The sequence below is a fragment of the Oratosquilla oratoria genome, chromosome 36 (assembly GCF_046742065.1).
Source record: "Oratosquilla oratoria isolate Oo_2021 chromosome 36, ASM4674206v1, whole genome shotgun sequence".
NCBI lineage: Eukaryota > Metazoa > Arthropoda > Malacostraca > Stomatopoda > Squillidae > Oratosquilla > Oratosquilla oratoria.
Window position 1 is genome coordinate 28,251,718 of NC_134812.1, and position 7,500 is coordinate 28,259,217.

Here is a 7,500-nt window from a genome sequence, read left to right on the forward strand (position 1 = left end):
TGCTATCATCACCTATGTGGTGTCACTTTCTCCCTGGTATTCCATTCCATTTCACGCGATGGATCATGGTGCATACACATATTTCCTTCAGCTAAGTGGAACACTTTAAAGACTATTCTGAATGACGTCCACGAGTTCGAGTGAACAAAATGAAAAGAAATATCAACAAAAAATTATAAATACATAAATGAATAAACAAAGAAAAACCAGATAGATAAATAGATAAATCAATTATTAGATAAATCAACTAATCAATATGTAAGTTAATAGGCAAATGAATAGATAAATAGACCAAATTTGTTATCTCACCTGGTAGGATGGGTTATCAAATCACAACTTAGTATAAACCACCAGTATTACCAATTTCAAATAATAGTAACAAAGTCAACTTTTTCTAACAAGTTTACATTTTCCAAGAGGTCATCCCAAAATGTAGACTATCATCACCCGTTTTCTATGGCTCTCCCTTCACTCGGTGTTTATGATTTCTTCTGAGTTTGCCTTACGCGTTCTATCCGTTACAAATTTTATTTGACACGATATCAGTCATAAGAAATAATGTCAGGATGTCCATTTTCGTTTGGGTACAAATTATCTACATTAGGCTGTTGCTGTTGCCGGTTACCTGGAGGCCGCGGGTCTTCTGCAAGAGGAACCAAATGGAATGGATTGATTAGATTGATTATCTACAGGACACTAATCAAGAGGGATGGGGCTTAAAGTGCCAGAATGGAGCCGCAGGAACGAACTAAAGTTCTAAGACCAGTGACAAGTAGTAACGTATTAGAGTGTTTCATTATCATTTCCTCCCCTTATATTAGACTAGTCTTATGCAAGAAACACTTTTTAGTTAGACTCTGTCATATGCCTTTGTTTTATGCTACAGCTAACAGCTGTAGGTTTAATCCGAGGAGGTTTTAATTCATCGAGTCATCATAGCCTCATGAACATTGTATACGGGTAGGTAGGACGCCAATAGGTCAAACAATAAATGCATATGTGAGTTTACAATACTTTATATATCTATCATAGGCTCGCAGCTTAACAATAGGCTTTGTCTGAGTTGCTGCTTTGGACTGTAGTTTACCATCGCTTCTATCCCTGTGGATAATTTCACGACGATATCGTGCGTTATCTCATATTTCATATGTTGGTGATTTGCCTGCGAGGGCTTGTTTCCTACTATCATCAAAGTTCTATTAGGATTACAAAGGCTTTAAGTAGTGTGAAGGAAAGATCTTTCGAGGAACGAAGCCTATGCTATAAGTCGTTAACATTTCAGAGTTAGACATTATCGAATTTCAATATAATATGACCTTCAGTATCTCTATCAGGTTATCTCTATCACTGTGCTTAGATGATTTCGAATGAGTAGAAAAATTGTTAGTCTTAAAATTAGATAAACAGATTTGTGTACCTAAATTTGTGGGTGTTGAACACTGACGGACACTACATAACGATAGTTTTAGATATAAGAAATAGATAAAAATGAAACGGAATCATACAGGTTCAAAGACCTCAAAGTAGCTGTAAAACCATTCTGCAGAAGCTCGTTCGTGTTGAATGATAATAACGACATTCACGCATAGAGGAAAAACCTATTCGAAACATGATTTTGATAAGGAAATAAGAACTCCCGATTTCAGATGAATGATGCGGCTTCCTCAGCAATATATATGCTTGTCGCAGATACAACAAACATAGTACAAATAGGCAACAAATTCCGAAAACCATAAGCGTTACTACTTTTGCAAAACGACAACAGACAGATTTACGTAACGGAGATAAGATGCTTTGCAACGTATAATCAAAGTTTATCAATAGACAGCCTGATATATTCTTTTAGCCTTGGGATATGTTCTCCATACAAGTAGGTCATACTATTTTATTAAGTCTCTTTTAAACTGATGGGGATCGGAAGGGCTGGGGCATATTACTACACAATGGGTAACAATGACTTCGCTTGAAACGATGACATTACAATTACACGCGAGTGTCAGCAAAGGATCTGGCCCTGTCACTATCCAATACACTACTCCAGTCACGTTCAACAGTGGTAAAATATGGTGGGTGGAACTTCTACCGAGTTCGACGGGTTGGATTTTTTTTTTTTTTTTTTTTTTTTTTTTTTTTTTTTTTTTTTTTTTTTTTTTTTTTTTTTTTTTTTTTTTTTTTTTTTTTATGACAGGAGAATCTCCACTCACTCTTTTCAGCCCGTAAATCAACAAAAAAGTGGGGTGAAGAAGATGATCTGATTCTTATTTAATTAAAGTGGCTTATACCGTACCAAATAGATTAATAAATAGAATTTTCTATAATGTGGGTAAATGGACATCAACACTTATTTTTATTTACTCATAAATTTATTGATATCTTTATTTATTTTATTTTATTTATTTATCTTTTTTTGACAAAATGTATTTCATTGAGTTTTTTTTTTACTTGAAATGTTTTCTCCGCGGCAACGATCATGTCATATAAAAGGCTTACGAGGGAAACATTATTTTCCAAGTTCTCGCGAAGGTAAATACGTGGCGATAACGCAATTAACGAGAATGATGAAGTCTCACAACTCAGAGAATTAACATATTAATGATGATGATCTGCTGATATATGCTGTTACTCTAAGGTCACACTTGTTGGTCTGTTATATGACGATGCCTGACATCACGTAACTCTCACAGTTTGGGTAATATCATCCTCCTTCTCCTCTTACTCCTCCTCCTCCTCCTCCATCCCCGTCTCCTCTTCATCTTCCTTTCACCCCTCCTCCTTCCTCCTGTCCCAACACCAGACATCCAGATCCAAACACTGCCACTTTAGGAGCGATACCATATCATTCAATTTCTTTAAATCCATTTAAGTCATCTCACTGTAAAGTTTCAGTACGTTGGCATTCTTGTGATGAAGAGTTCTTTAGCTTCCCTTCATCCTTCCTTCCTTTATTAATATTTGTCTGCTTCTTACTATAATTTTTCTTTTTTCCAATTCCTCGTTTTTTTCTCTCTTTCTAATTTATTCTTCTCCTTTTATTCTTCATTATCATCATTATTTATCTTGGTTACTCCGTCTGCTTGCTAAATCTGATTTACATTTTTGTATATCCGTATGATGGGCATTTTACTATTTCAAACCCTCTTTTTTTCTTCTTCTTCTTCTTCTTCTTCACATCCCTCATTTTCCATCGCAATTTTTCCGAGTCTAAACAATGTTCACCAACTACTGTAATAGTTTTTCTTTTTTTATCATTATTATTTTGAGTGTCCGTGTATATCGGAATTTTGTCCTGAAGACTACTGTGGTGGTCTTATACTTATCAGCCTATAGGCTTCTGTGAATAGCTTGCAACCGTATAGGGTATCTGATCCTTTCGCTCACGACGAGAGGAGGATCAAAGCAAACTTCGACCTCCCGAAGTGGGATCGAAGAGGACCCCGAGTCGGCTGAGGGACCAAATGTCACAAAATGGTCACGCATTGACGCTGCAGCCTACACTTGGGTTTTGTACATTGTGTAGCAAAAGTGATGGAAGTACATTTTACTAAGTTGTTTTCTTAACCTTGAAGAAACTGTTAGTATCTAAGATCCCCCATCCCTTCCAGCGCGCCTCTTGCAACAAACAAGTAATACACCGATGGTAATCTTAACGACCGCAATTTGAGGCCAACCTATTTACCTTGAATTTACCTTGAAGCACTTCTGCCTCAAGGGGGTGTTGCTCCCCCGATGGAACTCTTGAGGCAAGGCCACGGCGTAGCCGCCACCTTTCAGTTTGTTGTTTGTAGTCCAGCTGGTACAGGTATTACGGAAAAAGGAAGAGGCGAGTTACTCGGAAAATTAATCTTAAAACATAAAGATCTTGAACGACTCTGGTTCGTAGAAGTGTTACTACTGTTCATTAGTGTTATTTGATGGAAAAATATTAATGATAAATGAAAAATAAATATATGTATAAATTTCCAGTATGGCCACTGTATGGAGCCAAAATGTGAACGACGAAGAAAACTCAAGAAAAGAAGTTAAATGAAACATAGTTAATGAGATGAATAAGAGCCATTAATTACAAAAATAAAACAATAGGATAAGTTCTAATTGTATGGCATGTGATGAAAAGAAATGAGAATTATATGGAAGCAAGAGTGATAAAAACAGAGGTGCAGAGTAAAAGAAATAAAGGGCCGAAGACAAAGAGGATGTTAAAGGAAATCATGAGTGATCGCATGAATAAATGAATGAATAAATAAATATATACAAATAGATATATAGAATATTAGTAGAAGAATGAACAATTGAATAAATGAAAATATTGATAGATATTTATTTACTAATAAACAAATAATCGCTTGAAGTACGATCCCTAACAAATTCTTAGGATCTGAAAAGGGGACATCTTAGGTCCTGTGGACCAGGTGGGTCATATAGGAGTTTATTGTCTGAAAAGATTATTCAGTTGCTAAGCAGAATGGGTACGACAACTGATAAGCGCAGGCAACGTCACTTTTTGGAGCCGGACATGGAAGCGAAAGAAATATACGATCAAGGATGTGCGTAAGGATTTCAAGCTAAAGCGGTTCTTAAAAGAGTTACATAGAGAAGAGTTTCACTAATCTTATGCTTCTTCATCTACCCAAAGTGGGCGACAAAAGAAAGACCATGCTATGACTGATAAAAATCTGAATGTGTAAATGTTCCTTTTATTTTATATCTTTAATAGTAGGCCAAATAGAACAATGCTCGAAGGGCCAAGCCCCCAAAAGCGGGGTCGGGCGAAGCCCGTGTTCAGTAAAATAGATAAAAGGATAAGTAAATAAATATATGAATAAATGAATAGATAATTAATTGAATAATCCAGTAGAAACAAATAAGCAGATAGAGGGGTTGATGAAAAATGGATATATAGATAAAGGATAAGGTTGAGTAAAAGCAAAGCAAAATACTTGTGTATGTTTTCACAAGATTCTGCATAGATGGAATTCTTTCAGGCAGATCTACAGTGACAAAAATATAGTTTCAAAAGTTGGATTTTTTCTTAAATGAATGAAATCATTTGACGGTAACCAGAAAATATAGATAATAATTGTCACCAGTTCTATTCTAATTGAGGCGCCTTATACCCCCTTCAATTCGATGATAAGTTTTGTAGATTTAGTTCTGTCTATGACAAGGAGATTTGTTTCAAGAGAGGAGATGCCCCAACTCTGTATGAAAGTATGGCTTAGTATATCATTTAGTATACAATTAGTGTACAAAGTAATAGACAATTATCACCTAGCAGGTTAGAGCGCCTTTACTTGTGGCGGAAGTCGAGGTGACGGAAGTTTTAACCTTGCCGCCAACGAGTTGGACCAAGGGCATGGTTTATCAAACTTTACGCTACAAAGTCTTTTGTAAAGGGACACCGGTCTAGCCTCTTTATAAGAGGAGTTCGCGACGTTACACCGAATGCAAATCGATATTTCAAACTTGTATTTTGATAGACTTACTTCATTTGATATATTGGTGCTCAAGGTATATTAGTTAATGTATTTTCGAAATAATAATCATTTTTTCATCAGACCCTTTACCACTGACAGGTTGTCATAAAACCAAACACAATATCCTAGCAACTAGAAATAATGTCACCGGGATGGAAAGGGTAAATAATTTATAGTTAGTCCTAAACCGTTTTCTTTGACTTTGTATTATCAACCATATGAGAGAAAACTATACGTAAAGGAAAAACTTTTAAAGGACAATATTATATTTATTCAACTGAAACGAAAATGAATGACATATTTGTAATGAATTTGCTATATACATACTCAGGAACACAGGAGACATTCCAAGAATACTGAACACACTTCAATAAAAAATATATATAGTTAAATGAACCGAGTAAGATTATATAGGAATATTCAAATAAAAAAGGAAATATATACTAGAATGAATGAATAAAAGTTACAAGGGAATGTTGTGTGTGATTCACCATGGTCTTGGATCACGTGTTGGACTCTTGATCGATAGCTATTACCTTCCCGGATGAGAACTCAGAGCTCATATATGACCGATCTATGGGTAATGCTGTGACCTTACACGTACAAACACACCCAACTCTCCACCCACGAGAGTTGGAATAACGACTCAAGGCGCAGCGATACTGTGTTTGTGTATGTATTCAACATGGTCTTTGGTCTTTGGATCACGTTCTGGACTCGTGATCAACAACTATTTCCCTCCCAGAAGAGAGCTCAGAGCTCGTATGACCGATCGATGATGCCACTTTCCAACACCACATCATGCACTCAGTAAAAAGAGCAAGAGGGATGGCCAGCTGGGTCCTAAGGACCTTCTCCTCAAGAGAGGTTCAAGTGATGCTTACCCTCTGGAAATCGCTTATCCAACCGATACTGGACTATTGTAGCCAACTCTGGTCACCACACAAACGCGGAGACATCCAGATGCTTGAAGCTGTCCAACGGAACTACACCAGGTGCATCAAAGGGATGCAAGATCTCAACTATTGGGATCGCCTGGGAGCACTAGGCCTATACTCTCAACAGAGGAGGAGAGAAAGATACAGGGCCATTTACACATGGAAAATCCTTGAGGGACTTGTTCCGGACCCCACGCCCTCTACAATCAAGCCATACCACAGTATAAGGCATGGGCGCAAATGTGAGAGGCAAACTCTCCCATCAAGAGCCCCGGTGAGGATTAAGACCCTACTGGCAACCAGCCTAGGCCATGAGGGTCCAAAAATCTTCAACGCCCTCCCAAAGGAGGTGAGAGAGAAAACTAAATGCTCGGTGGACAGCTTCAAACATGCACTGGACAGGTTCCTGCGGAAGGTGCCAGACGAGCCTCCAGTGCCAGGCTACACTGCCATAAGTAGGTTCTCTCAAAACACACTACCAGACCAACTGACCCTCGCAAGGAAGGACAACAGGACTGGCAGCAGCGGTAGTCCACTACGGCTGTGAGGATCGACCTCAGAACTTCACTAAGTAAACTAAGTAAGTAAACTAAGTAAATAAATAAGATGGGTAATGCTATGACCTTACACGCACACAAACCCCAACTCCCCGCCCACGATAGTTGGAGTAACGACTCGAAGCGCAGCGATACTGAAATTATTTCATCCCTGGCCAGGATTCGAACCCAGACCGCCGTAGTGACAGTCGGGGACTACCAACCACGCCACCGAGTCATGTACGTGTGTGTGTGTGTGCCTATGTGTGTGTGGGTGTATGTGTATGTGTGTGTGTGTGTGCTTATGTGTGTCTGTGTATGCGTATATGTGTGTGTGTGTGTGTGTGTGTGTGTGTGTGTGTGTGTGTGTTTGTGTGCATATGTGTATGTGTGTGTGTGTGTGTGTGTGTGTGTGTGTGTGTGTGTGTGTGTGTGTGTGTGTGTGTGTGTGTGTGTGTGTGTGTGTGTGTGTGTGTGTGTGTGCGTGTATCTATGTGTGTATGTATGTATGTGTGTGTGTGTGTGTGTGTGTGTGTGTGTGTGTGTGTGTGT